The sequence below is a fragment of the Acanthochromis polyacanthus genome, chromosome 5 (assembly GCF_021347895.1).
Source record: "Acanthochromis polyacanthus isolate Apoly-LR-REF ecotype Palm Island chromosome 5, KAUST_Apoly_ChrSc, whole genome shotgun sequence".
Lineage (NCBI taxonomy): Eukaryota > Metazoa > Chordata > Actinopteri > Pomacentridae > Acanthochromis > Acanthochromis polyacanthus.
The window spans coordinates 1,061,506-1,075,618 of record NC_067117.1 but is presented as its reverse complement, the minus strand read 5'-3'; the positions used below and the strand labels follow the sequence as shown (position 1 = coordinate 1,075,618).

Genomic DNA, 14,113 nt, shown 5'->3' with positions numbered 1-14,113 from the left:
CATTTGCTCTTTCCTGCTGCGTTGGCCTTTCCAGAGGGACGTGAGATGAAGATGTTAATCAGTCTGACAGCCACCAATCAGGAAGCCCTCCTCCATTAGCCAACGCTCTCCAGCTCCAGAATAAACGACGTGGTTTGGGGACCAGACGAGGGTCTCCAGAGGGGGGAGGATCGTCACAGTGTTGCATTAACATGAAAAGGATTTTATTGAAGCCGACAGCTGTAGTGTCTGATGGGATGTTCAACACCTCCATCCATTAGAGACACCCCGCTTTCTTTTCACACCTTCAAATGAGAGTTTCACCATCGACTGGATAAAAACCTTCATCATCTATAAATAAAATGAGTGGAAAGGGGGATAGAGAGTGGAGCTGACAGCCAAGAATTTAAATATACATAAATTTAAACTTTAATATAATTAAAAGAGAAGACTTAAGTGAAGATTCACTTCCTGCCCTTCTGTTATTAAAGAAAATAAATCAACTATAGAGACCAAAATCCTTCATTATACCAGCCTGGAAGTGTGTTTATTTCTACTGTAAAGCTGGACCTTTTATAATTGAAGTCTATGGGGACTGACTCACTTCTAACAGTAGCTCTAGTGGACATTTGAGGAACTGCAGGTTCTGGTGCTTTAATGTTAAAATCATAATGGTTACATTTATAGAGCGCTTTTCAAGACACCCAAAGCGCTTTACAATGAATCCATTATTCATTCAAGCTACATTTGTAGCCACAGCTGCCCTGGGGCAGACTGATGGAAGCGTGGCTGACAATCCACACCTACGGCCCCTCTGACCACCACCAACAGTCACACACATTCATACACCAGTGTGAGAGCACTGGAGGCAAGGCGGGTTAAGGACACAACAGCACATGACTAGGCGAGAGCGGGAATCGAACCGCCGACCCTTCAATTATTGGACGACCCGCTCTACCACCTGATCCACAGCCGCCCCTCTTCTATGTTTTTACCAGCGGATCGGTCATTTCTATGATTTCTTTTTGGGGTTGTTTTACGTGTTTTTGTGGTTGTTTGCATCATATTTGGGTAGTTTAACATCTTGCTGAAGTTGTTTCCATTCATGTGTTTGTTTCACATCATTTTGTTGTCATTTTGTGTAACCTTAATCTTTTTGGACATGTTTTTATGGTATTCTGGCACCACATTTTGGCCATTAAACATCTTCTAAAGCATGATTTTACATCATATTTTGGTAGTTTTGCATTTTCGTCAGGTTGTTTGCGTTTGATTTCATCTGACTGCATTGAATTTTTGATTGTTTTACGTCTTTTTGTGGTTGTTTTGATCACAGCTTGCTTGTTTTGCATCTTTTTGGGTCGTTTTACATCATTTTGTGGTTGTTTTGCATCCCAGTGAAGGATTTTGTAGTAATTACAGGATGGAATATTCTGTGTAGAAAATGCTGAAGGATACTAGTTGGTTCATATGTTTGTGGAAATATTGGGTTCACACTAGGAATCTGAACTAGAAGCAGCTCACTGAACACGCAGTAAGAAGCACCAACAACCAGCTGATATTATTCACAGATAAAACAAACGGCGGCATCATGAGCTCTGCTGCAGCGTTCAGCTCAAGGACGTTCATCACGGTGGATTTCTGCCGCCTTAAACTGGGCTGATCCAACACGACGAGTCAGAATGCAAATGTAACGAGTAATCCTCAGCGTGTATCCGATTACTGTGGGAAGTTCCCGGTCTGAGGCCTCCTAATGGGACTGGCACCTCTAAATCAGACGGGACGCCTTCAACACCTCTGATCCATTAGCAAACGTCCTGCCTCATTTTCACGCCTGTCGATGCTGCTGCTGCGTTCCACAAAACAAAAGCGCTGAGACAAACCACCGGGGAGCCAAAACAAAGAGCCGACGAGTTCCTTTCAGCCTCCTCTCTGCTCGCCGTTATTCCAGCAGACGGCTTCTCTCTGAACAATCTAACTTTCAGCCTGAATCATGAACTTGAGGCAGACAAAAGAGAGAATAAATGACACCCAAACGTCACTTTCCTGACGCAGAAAATGACCCAAACGACTCAAAAGCAGGGTTTCTTTCAACCCACTGATGTCAGATATTTCCCAGCCTCGTGTTTTTCTATCTTGTTATTAAGTGAGAGACTCATAAGGCCAGGGTTTACTCTGAATGAGGACAGGCTGGATGAAAACGTAATTAAGAAGACACCACACATATTAAAGCCTCCAGAGGTCAAACTCTGAAGAGGAAACACTCCATTTCTGCTGAATGTCTTCTCACTGGAGAAGTCACGATCAGAGCAGAAACGTTAGCACTCTGACTATAAGTTCACTCTGTGGGTTCACTTTCACCTTTTATCTCCCAAATACATCAAGAATCTTTCCTACTGTGGAACCCCATCAGCCACAGCTACTTTAGGAGGCTTTCTACTGTAGAAGCTGATGTAAAGGGCTGCAATTATTTCCAGAAACGCCCCCATAATCAGCGCTTTCTCTTCCTGTTTCCTCTGCAGGGTGGAATCCAACAGCTTCAACTCTAAACGCACCAAAAACAGCCACAGATCCCAGTTAGTGGACATGAAACCAGTTCTGTGAGCACAAAGGGAAGAGAACAGTGGAGGTTTTTTGTGTTAAAGACAGTTACTGGACCAGGACATAGGTAGGACAGAGAAAGTTGAAGAGTTTAACAATCAGCTACCGTGAAACCAGCCCTGAAGAGGTTCTACTGAGAAGGTTTCTTATGGTCGGAACATGAACTAAACCCAAAACAACAGGGAGGTCCCTGATGTGGGAAATGATCTCATGACGTCTTAAGAAAGAGTCTCAAAGTCCATGCAAGAGGTCATCGGTTCAGGAGACTGGGGTTCGTTATTCATTATTCTTAGACTTAAGTTCTGTTTTCACTTAAAGTTTGGTTTCTGAACACATCATGGGTTTAAGTACAAACACTGTGCAACATGTCTGAAGGTTCTCCTCCAGTTTCTGAGGTTCCACAGTGATCAGTCCCACCTCGTCTAATATACGATGAAAACAGAGATGGAAAAACAATGAAAGAACTCGTGAGGACACGTTGATTAGAAAGCTTTGTGTTATGTAAGGAAGCAGAAGTTTCACCATTTGGAGGTCATCGACCTCAGACTGGAACTCCCAGAAATCCACTCTAAAACAAGTTCTGCAGTTCAGGACGGACTCAAAGATTTGCGAAGTTCTTCTAATTCCTGCAGTGAAAACCGACCTTTAGGCTCCTAGCACCAACCTAAACCTGGCTGCAGACCACGTACGCCCCTTTATGGACTCTTTCAGTTGAATAGTTATCCCTGCAACACTTTAAACATCGTTCAAGAACTGTTTGAGAAACACGACCAAGAACTCAATGGTTGATTCGGCTTCCAAATCCCTGAAAACTCAACCTGATAGAGTGTGTGAACACATGGAAGGATCTGACCCTCACAGTACAAAATAAAACTTCTGAACACATGGACTCACTACAGCTGTACAGACCTGGTAGAGTTTCTGCTTTAATTAAGGCCTTCTCTCTGAGATTAAAGTCCAAACAGAGTTCCACAGGTAGAAATAAAAACTTGCTGCCACCAGATGAATAAATGTCCTCTAATGAAACAGCGCTAAGCCGGAGCGGTCAGAGGGTTCGGTGACGGCAGCAGGAGTCTGGCAGCGAGCAGTATGGAGCCGGTGTGTTTGTGGGTTTTTGTGTGTTCTGTCCTCCATCCTAAATCCTTCATGACCTTGTGTGACCCTCCAGAACCAACCAGAACCCTCAGTGAAGCCAGAAACAGGAAGTGATGGCAGCCGAGCACACCTCACACTGAGAGGTGGAAGGACGACGTCTGATCTGACTGAATAAAATATGGATCAACCTCCGTCTGGAAGCGATGAGCAGAACACTTAGACGAGGTAGCAACCGTAAACATCATCATTAGAGCTTTCCTGAAACTTTAACTTCCACGGCGATGAAATGTGGTGAGAACAGTTTCAGAAAGACTGGATGGATCCAGCAGAGGACAGTTATTTACTGGACCTTGAAAATCGGAAAAAAAAGTCTAATTTGTTTCAATCCAGGATGGTCTAGTGTCTGCATAAAGTTCCTGTCAGTGTCTATCTATGGATGGATTCATGTTTCTACTAAAATCCACCTGTAGAGGCTCTAACATCAGTAGAACCTGACAATATAAGAGCAATTGGACAGATTTTATGTGATTTTTGACAAATTCGGTGGTTTTTGGACTCTATTTGAGTCATCCTGGGTAATTTCTGGGTTGTTTTGGGCAAACTTTGAACCAATTTAAAGAATTACTTTCACATTGTGGAACAGGTTTTGAGTCATTTTGGACTCAGAATACTTTCCAGCAGATTTAAATCACTGAATGGATCCAAGAGATTCCAAGCTTTTAATTATTGGACCTTGAACATGGAAAAAGGTGCAAAATGGTCCAACTAGGGTGGTTTAGTGTCTCTGGAAGCTCCTGTAAGTGTTTATCTGTGGATGGATATAAAATAATAATGGTACACTTGGCTATTAGTTAATGACTCATTACATTATGGGTTTGATTGATTTATCTATACATCTACTGCTGATTTAATCGTCTCCTGGCTTTCATTTATTCATCTAAATGTGTTTTTTGTGTGTGTGCACTGGAATCACACATGACTGAGTTCAGAAAGCAGCTGTTAAAAACTCTGGATGGCATAAAGGTAAAGTTTCAGAAGCAGGTGTAAACCTCAGCCAGAGCGGAGGACAAAGTCAGGTTTTGGAAGGACGTCTGCTTCCATATCATTAATGAGGAACTGAAGGACTTCTTCCAGCAGGAATCTTGGAAGGACAGCCTCCACATTCAGCTCAACGGTTCAAAAACAGAGACTTTGGAAGGATGAGCTTCACTTACAGCAACACAGTTTGGAAGAAGATCCTGTCAGAAGGTAAAGGTGGTGACCTGCAGGTGGCAAATTATCAAATACTTCCTGATATTAAAGAGCTAAAAGCCAAGAAACACCTCACAGCTTCACTGAAACAAAAGCAAACAGGAAGAATTCAGAGCCACAAAGAGCCAGATATCAGGTTCATTAACATAAAATAATGGAAGAAAATACACCTGAAACTGTTCTTTTAACCAACGATCAAAGTAAATGAATGACTTTTATGACTTTGGACTGTTACACTTCAGGTTTGGTTCGTGTTTAGCTGAGCCATCCATCGACCCTCTAAACACTCAGAAACTGAAAAATAAAAACAAGAATTCCTCCAGAAGATAAAGGCCTTCACCTCAGACCAAACTGCTGCTCGGTTTTATTCTCTATCATAGTTTGGTTAATAAATTAGTATTTTATATTGGTTTAATCATTAAAATGTAAAATAATCTGGTAGAATTAAACCTGCCACAAACCAGGCGTTCAAAGGTTAGCAGGTAAAACAGATCAGCTGCAGAAAGAGTGAAAGCAGGAGATTAAAATGTGCACTGAAGTTCTGCTAGAACCTTTAATACGACAAGAAAGAACTGATGTTCTATATAAATATTCTAATAAAACTACCTCGAGTTGTGTTTTGGTTGATTTTTGACTAATTCTGAACAATTTTTGGGTAATTTTGAACATTTTTGAATCATTTTAAACAAGCTTTGGGTTTGAGTTGTTTTGGACAAAGTTCATTGATTTGAGAGGCAGAAGTTTCTACGGAGTGTTTCCAGCAAAGGACAATATTTAGTTATTGGTTCTTGAAAATAAAAAAATAAGTGCAAAAAAATCTCCAATCCAGTCTGGGCTACAGTCTCCATGAAGGTCCTAACAGTGTATATCTGTGGATGGATCCATGTTTCTGCTAAAATCCAGCCTTTGGTCCACATTTCTCCACCTGTTGAGGTTCTAACACCAGTAGAATCTGATGGTTAAAGCTGGACCAGACAAGGTTTAAATTTACAGATATTTAGACTTGAAACATGTCAAAAACAACTCAAAATATTCCAAAATCACTTGAAATTTGTCAGAAACAGATTAAATTTGACCAGAATGCCTCAGAGCGTATCCAACATAACAAAGACTGTACAGAATCTTTCAGGTTTGTCCAAAATGATTCTAAATTTATGCAAAATGAGACAAAAAATGTCCACAATCTTCCAAATGTATCCAAAATGAATAATAAAATACATATGTGGCAAATCCAGCAAGACAAGTTCCCAGGTTTTCCTATTCTGACTTGAAACTTCACTTGACTTTGACTTGAGACCCGAAATATTCCAAAATTAATTACAATTTGTCCAAAATAAGCCAAATGTGCAGATCAGAAATGAGTCAGATATTGAGGCTGGTCTCGTGTCTATCCATGGATGGATCCACGGGATTCATAACTTTTCCTGAAGATCGGAGCTTTTAGCTGCGTGTTGTTTGGACGTATTTGACCAGATGTCTGACACTAAATGTGAAGAAAAACGAGGACGAACAGTTTGGATGTGAAGAAGACGAAGCTTGAACTGAAGAAAAACATTTTAAAGAACTTTAGTTTGTTCTAAAAAGATGTGAGTTTGTCGTCTCTGCAGATGAAACTGAATTCTTCATGTGCACAAACACTGAGAACATTCTGAGATCGAGCTGTTTTACCTCCCAGATGGACAGAACAATAAAGCACAATGTGTAATTATTCCATAACAGACCCAATAAACTGAACTTCTCGTGTTAAACATCAGGATGTAAAGAAGCTGCTCAGATAAAACACATGACGAGAGAAACTCCTGGATGAATTCTTTTCTTTATGCTGATGCAATAAAACCTACTGTACAATGGGCCCCCGTCGCCACGGCAACCGCGGCTGAGTCACCACGGAGACGTATGACACTGCACTTACCGACGCCTATGGATGCGACTAATCAGAGAAAACCAACACTTCTCCTCTGGGTTTCCTGGTTTCTGTGGACGTCCAGGATCAGACCCACGGCAGACAGATCCACTCCAGGATCAGACCCACGGCAGACAGATCCACTTCAGGATCAGACCCACGGCAGACAGATCCACTCCAGGATCAGACCCACGGCAGACAGATCCACTCCAGGATCAGACCCACGGCAGACAGATCCACTCCAGGATCAGACCCACGGCAGACAGATCCACTCCAGGATCAGACCCACGGCAGACAGATCCACTCCAGGATCAGACCCACGGCAGACAGATCCACTCGGCTCTCCTCCTGCCTCCTCACTGAGCCCTCAGACCGGCTCACATCCAGCAGAAGCTCCCCACACCTGATTCCTCCTCATCTTTCTGTATCTCTCTCCCACCCACGGCCGGTCTGCAGAGCCTCACTAACGCTGGAGAATCTGTTTCCAGCGTCCAGCGTGATGCTGAGGACGTCTGACAGCACAGCTTACATCCTGAAGCCCAAAGCAGCTTCAGACTGACAGAAATAGAGCGACCAGCAGACAGAAAGGAGAGCCTGGTTCACCTGCTTTACTGGAGCTAGAACCTAGGAAACATGCTGGACGGGAGAAGTTCTTTACTGGACCTTCAATCAACATTCATCAAAAATAAGATAAAGATCGTCCAAAATAACTGAAAAGCTTTTCAAAACTGACTGGTTGGTCAAAAGCTGTCAAAAATGATGCAAATTATTAATGATTGGTCTTTGAAAATGGACATTTGCAGATTTAGTGTCTCCATAAAGTTCATGTAAATATTTATCTATGGATCCTTAGTTTGGCTAAAATACAGTCAAAGATTACATGAATCTTGGATGAAATTACTTGAAATCTGTCCAAAATGCCTTCAAACTTGTCAAAAAAAGATAGACTGTCCAAAAATAATTAAAAACCTTCAAAAAAGGTCATGAAACGTGACTCAAACTTTGTCAAAATGTCTTGAAACGAGTCCAAAATTACTCCAGATCTGTCCAAAATAAGATGAAATTGGTTTAAAATGACTCAAAATGATTAAAAATGACACAGATGAATCGTTAAACATGAAACAAAATGCAAACAATAAAAAACTGGTACAGAACAACAAAAAGACACAAAAGAAGAGAAGCGAGACACAAAATGAGACAAAAACTGTTAAAAAAACGCAAACAAAACAACACAAACTCCCTCCTCCGTGTTGTCCTGGTTCTACAGAGCTGCAGGACTTCAGATTGAGCAGGAACCAGTCAGAAAAACAGGATCGTTTGGTGTTACAACCCCAGCCCAGAGCAACGTTTGGTCTAAATACTTCTGGTGATTCTTCGCTCTTCTTCCAGAAAGATGCAGGACAAAGCATCAGATATTTACAGTTTATTGATGAGCAGAACATGTTTTAAACTCATGGGCCCTTCATGGAACCAGCCTCGCTGTGACTGCTTCCTGTCAGCTGACGCCTTGCTGCGCTGTGATTGGCTGACGGCGGCTCTATAATTAGCCCGATGACTGGAGGCCGGGGGGGCACTTTCTGCAGCAGCGATGCGACTTCCTGCACCTCCATTCACACATCTGATCAGACGGCAGCAGCAGAGGAGGCGTTTTAACACCGTCACAGAACCGACAACACGTCTGACCGCTGAGGCCTGCAGGCAGAACCACTCAGAACCACTGAGCTCATTAAGAACGCTCCGTTAAACCACAGGAGTCAGACGGTTCTAGTCCAGCTTCACATCCAGTCTGAGCTCAAGTAAAACCAGTAAAACCACAGCATAGCAACCCAGAAACAACCACAACTCCTCATGGTTCCTTTGTTCTAGAGTAAAAATGTTCACATTTAAGGAATTATCTTTTTACTGAACATCATCACCAACCAGAAACCATCAGCATCCATCCTCAGTTTATCATTTCCACATCACAACTTCCAGATCAGAGTGTCGACAAAGGAACACAACGTTTAGTCACCTGGAACTGAACCATGGAGGATTTACTGTAAAAAAAAGACAAAAAACAAACGAAAAAACACAGAAAAGACAAAATATTTCAAAAATGAGATATGAAACAACAAAAGCAAGAAACAAAATGACAAACTGACAAACGACACAAAACACAAAAAGACTAAATTTTGACAAAAAAGTTACGCAATGACAAAAATGAGACAAAAAAGACACAAAGACAAAAATGAGGCAGAAAAGAAACAAAATGACAAAAACTGACAAATGACACAAAAAACAAAAAAGAAAAAATTTTGACAAAAAAAGTTACACAGCGACAAAAACGACACAAAAAGACAAAAATGAGGCAGAAAAGACACAAAATGACAAAAACTGACAAATGACACAAAAGAAAAAAATTTTGACAAAAAAAGTTACACAATGACAAAAGCAAAACAAAGACACAAAAAACAAAAAGACTAAATTTTGACCCAAAAAAAGTTACACAGCGACAAAAATGAGACCAAAAAAACCACAAAACAACAAAGACACAAAAAAGACGCAAAATGACAAAAATGAGACAAAAAGACAAAAAATAGACGAAAAGACACAAAACAACAAAAAAATAGACAAAAAGACACAAAATTTAAAAAAATAGACAAAAAAAGACAAAATGACAAAAACAGACAAATAACACGAAACAAAAGACTGAATTTAGACAAAAAAGACACAAAATGACACGAAACAAGGAAGAAAACTACATCCATATTTGCAGTAAAGTTCTGATCCTCACCAGCTTTCATGGCTCTAGGAGTCATATTTCTGGATGGTTTTTACCAGCTGAGGTGTTTTTTTGAGGGTGAAAATGCACAAAATTCTCAAACTCCTGCCTAATATTTCCACAGGACTTACTTTAGGTCCAAAACAGCCCGTAAATTATCTGAACACAGGAATCAGCCAACAGGATGTGTTCTGGAGAGGTTTGGTCATTTTTTAAAGCGTAACTGAACTCATGCTTTCAGAACTTCATGCTTTCACCCACACAGCTACAGAAACATGGACCAGCAGCTACAGTTTTATCCTCAGACCGCCCGGTGACACCAATTATCTCCAGACAGCCGATTGGAGGACCAGTCCCCGCTAAACCGCCCGGCAACCAATCAGCTTCCTGCTCCTCTCAGTCGCCAGCATTCCAGAACGTTCCTTTTGTTCGTGATGTCGTACGGAGCACGTAAAAGCATGGACAGGAGCTTTATTAGGACTGATTCTCACTCTGTTGAAGGATGGAAACTCAGACACCAATTAAACGTTGGTTTTTCTGTCTTTTTGTAGCCGCTCCGTTCTGCTGAACGCTTCCAACAGGAAATCTGGCTCAGAAAGTCTTTAGCTGTCACCATTTTCACTTCATATCTGTAAAGCAGTTCATGTGTTCATGTCTCTGATTCATCACATTCCTGTAAAAACTGAATATTATTTCACTGGATTCAGCTGTAGTTTGTAAAACTATTCACCGTTATTTAGTTGAACTGCAGATAAGAACGACTGGAACAGAGTCACACCTTAACTTTATAAAAAAACGAACCAAACTGCATTTTTTAAAAACATATTACATACAGTAGAATGATGATAATTCTTTAACAGGGTTTGACTGTAAAACTACTAACATTTTTACTGTATTTAAATTAGAAAAAATAGTTCGACCAATATTTGGTGTTAAAATTTTAGAGAAAAAAAATGTGAATTAAGGATTGAAAAACAGTTAAATATTTTTAACTGACATTACAAAGATTTTGAGAAGTTACAGATAAGAAATAAGCATTTAAAAAAAGATCAGAAATATGTATTATTACAAACAATTTGTTCTTTAACAGCTTTTGACAGTTTTTAAACTGTATTTAAATATGTGAAATAACTTTTATCTGACAGAGATAAAGCTACAGATACACGGATATAGATATAGATACAGGTATAAACAGAGGTATAGTTACAGGTGTAGATGTAGGTAGAAATATAAATACAGATGTAGATACAGGTTAAGGTGTAGATCTTGTATTGGTGCCACGAATCCAAGATCAGCTGTTCAAACTGTTCCACCTCCGGAACTTAATGAACTGATTAATGAATCTTAGATGCTTCACCTCCATGATGAGCTCTCAGCGTCTCTCCAGCTCTGAGTCTCAGTGTGTCTGTATTCTCTTACAAACGTCATGTGACTGTAGAAGAGGACAGACTGGCCTCCTCCAGCTCGTCTCTGCTGTCAGTGCTCCTCAAACAAACCTTCTCTGCAGCAGACAAACGTGTCCTCGTTCGTTTGTTCTGCTGTCAGCGTCCCCTCTCCTCCCTCCGCCTCCTTCACACATCTCTGCTGCCTACACAAGCAGCAGTCACATCTGCTTCCACATCAGCATGAAGGAGAAGCTGGAGGAGGAGGGAGGCCCATCATCATCCACATCTACCTCCACCTTCATCCACATCTACCTCCATCTTCATCCACATCTACCTCCACCTTCATCCACATCGACCTCCATCTTCATCCACATCTACCTCCATCTTCATCCACATCTACCTCCATCTTCATCCACATCTACCTCCATCTTCATCCACAACATCTACCTCCATCATCATCCACATCTACCTCCACCTTCATCCACATCTACCTCCACCTTCATCCACATCTACCTCCACCTTCATCCACATCTACCTCCATCATCATCCACATCTACCTCCACCTTCATCCACATCGACCTCCATCTTCATCCACATCTACCTCCATCTTCATCCACATCTACCTCCACCTTCATCCACATCGACCTCCATCTTCATCCACATCTACCTCCATCTTCATCCACATCTACCTCCATCTTCATCCACATCTACCTCCATCTTCATCCACAACATCTACCTCCATCATCATCCACATCTACCTCCACCTTCATCCACATCTACCTCCACCTTCATCCACATCTACCTCCACCTTCATCCACATCTACCTCCACCTTCATCCACAACATCTACCTCCACCTTCATCCACAACATCTACCTCCACCTTCATCCACAACATCTACCTCCACCTTCATCCACAACATCTACCTCCACCTTCATCCACATCTACCTCCACCTTCATCCACATCTACCTCCACCTTCATCCACATCTACCTTCACCTTCATCCACATCTACCTCCATCATCATCCACATCTACCTCCACCTTCATCCACAACATCTACCTCCACCTTCATCCACATCTACCTCCACCTTCATCCACATCTACCTCCACCTTCATCCACATCTACCTCCACCTTCATCCACATCTACCTCCACCTTCATCCACATCTACCTCCACCATCATCCACATCTACCTCCACCTTCATCCACATCTACCTCCATCTTCATCCACATCTACCTCCATCTTCATCCACATCTACCTCCATCTTCATCCACATCTACCTCCACCTTCATCCACATCTACCTCCACCTTCATCCACATCTACCTCCATCATCATCCACATCTACCTCCACCTTCATCCACATCTACCTCCACCTTCATCCACATCTACCTCCACCTTCATCCACATCTACCTCCATCATCATCCACATCTACCTCCACCTTCATCCACATCTACCTCCACCTTCATCCACATCTACCTCCACCTTCATCCACATCTACCTCCACCTTCATCCACATCTACCTCCATCTTCATCCACATCTACCTCCATCTTCATCCACAACATCTACCTCCACCTTCATCCACATCTACCTCCACCTTCATCCACATCTACCTCCACCTTCATCCACATCTACCTCCACCTTCATCCACAACATCTACCTCCATCTTCATGAACAACATCTACCTCCATCTTCATGAACAACATCTACCTCCATCTTCATCCACAACATCTACCTCCATCTTCATCCACAACATCTACCTCCATCTTCATCCACCACATCTACCTAAACTCTCTCACTCGGTTTTCTCTGATTCCTGCAGATGGATGGACATTTAACAGCACCACTAGTTTAGTGAAGACACCGTGTCCCTCTGCTGTCCAGGAATATTAAAATGAGTCACACTAGCAGCTCTGGAAGCCAGCTAGCAGGCTAGCAGTGCTAATGCTAACGGACAGAAAGTGTTTGTGGTGTTTCTACAGTAATACAGCAGAATGTGAGGGTCCCTAATAGAACACAGAAAACAAAGACATTGTTGAAATAAAGCCTTCTACACATTCAATAATGCGATTTTAAAAATATTTAAAGTGTAATTTCATAGATGGGTAGCCTGACAGCCCCTCCCTTGTTGGCTTTTTTATTTCTTTAAATACGTATTTGCAGTTATATCAGGAATAAAGACCTTAACAGACGGGTTTGTGTTGTTTCCACTTTCAGTGACCTTCAGCATCCACTCAGTGAGAACTCAGCTCGTCACTGTCAGTGGGTTCATCCGCTGTGATGAGCTGTGACCTACATGTATGTGCTTCCTGACACGTGTTAAACTCACTGTGTGTGTGTTGGAGTGTGAGGAAAACACAGGAGAAGTTCTTTCTAGGGATGGACTGATGGTTTTATTCAGGGCTGAATGCTAGATATGAGCAGCAGACATGGAACCAAGCAGAACTGTGGGCTTTTTGGTTCTCTGTATAATCATTTTATGTCTCTTTGTGGTCATTTTATGGCTCTGTGGTCATTTTGCATCTCTTTGTGGTCATTTTGCATCTTTTTGCAGTAATTTATGGCCCTTGGTCCATATTTTTGCCTCTTTGTGTTTCGTTTTGTGTGTCATTTTACAGTATTTTGTCGTTTTACACTAGTTAATGACTCTTTATGAGTATTTTGTGTCTGTGCCTCATTTTGCAGATCTTTGTTTTCTTTTGATGTCTGTGGACGTTTTGCATCTTTTTAATAGTTTACAGCTCTTTGTTGATATGTGGCATCTTCTAAAGGTCATATTGTGTCTCTTTATGGTTGTTTTGTGTCTCTATGTGATCGTATTGCATATTTTGTGGTAGTTTAGTGTGTCTGTCATCATTTTGTGTCTTTTTAAGGTAATTTTGTTTCTTTTTATGGTCATTTTCTGTCTTTTTATGGTCGTTTTCTGTCTTTTTATGGTCATTTTGTTTCTTTTTATGGTCATTTTCTGTCTGCTGTCGTGCTCTCTTCTACTTGACTCTGAACTTTCCTGTCCTTGAACTCAACCTGAACTCGTACTGATTTCGTGCTGACGTCGCCTCGTGTCGCTCGGCTCTGTGGACCGGATGCTTTTCTGCATGAATGGATCCAAACTTCCTCTTTATTTCTCACTATTTCTACT

At 41.5% G+C, this 14,113-nt stretch overlaps 1 protein-coding gene and 1 long non-coding RNA gene across 9 annotated transcripts in view; both read right to left on the bottom strand.

The window, feature by feature from the left end:
- LOC127534151 (dedicator of cytokinesis protein 3-like) overlaps positions 1 to 7,357 on the bottom strand; it is a 37,572-nt gene extending 30,215 nt beyond the window's left edge. Inside the window, exon 1 of the mRNA XM_051948656.1 lies at positions 6,839 to 7,357. The gene's annotated coding sequence lies outside the window, so the exon portion shown is untranslated. The remainder of the gene's footprint in view (positions 1 to 6,838) is intronic.
- A 3,330-nt stretch (positions 7,358 to 10,687) lies between these two features.
- LOC127534227 (uncharacterized) lies at positions 10,688 to 13,551 on the bottom strand. Of its 8 annotated transcripts, XR_007942267.1 has the most exons (5): positions 12,519 to 13,551; positions 12,151 to 12,320; positions 11,988 to 12,040; positions 11,577 to 11,899; positions 10,688 to 11,488 (listed from the first exon to the last, which is right to left on the bottom strand). It is a non-coding gene; the product is annotated as an uncharacterized LOC127534227 (long non-coding RNA). The 8 variants fall into 8 exon arrangements; XR_007942264.1 differs by lacking the exon at positions 12,151 to 12,320 and having other exon boundaries at positions 10,688 to 11,466; positions 11,621 to 11,905; positions 12,016 to 12,100; positions 12,519 to 13,544; XR_007942265.1 differs by lacking the exon at positions 12,151 to 12,320 and having other exon boundaries at positions 10,688 to 11,444; positions 11,687 to 11,905; positions 12,016 to 12,100; positions 12,519 to 13,522.
- Positions 13,552 to 14,113: the final 562 nt, after the last annotated feature.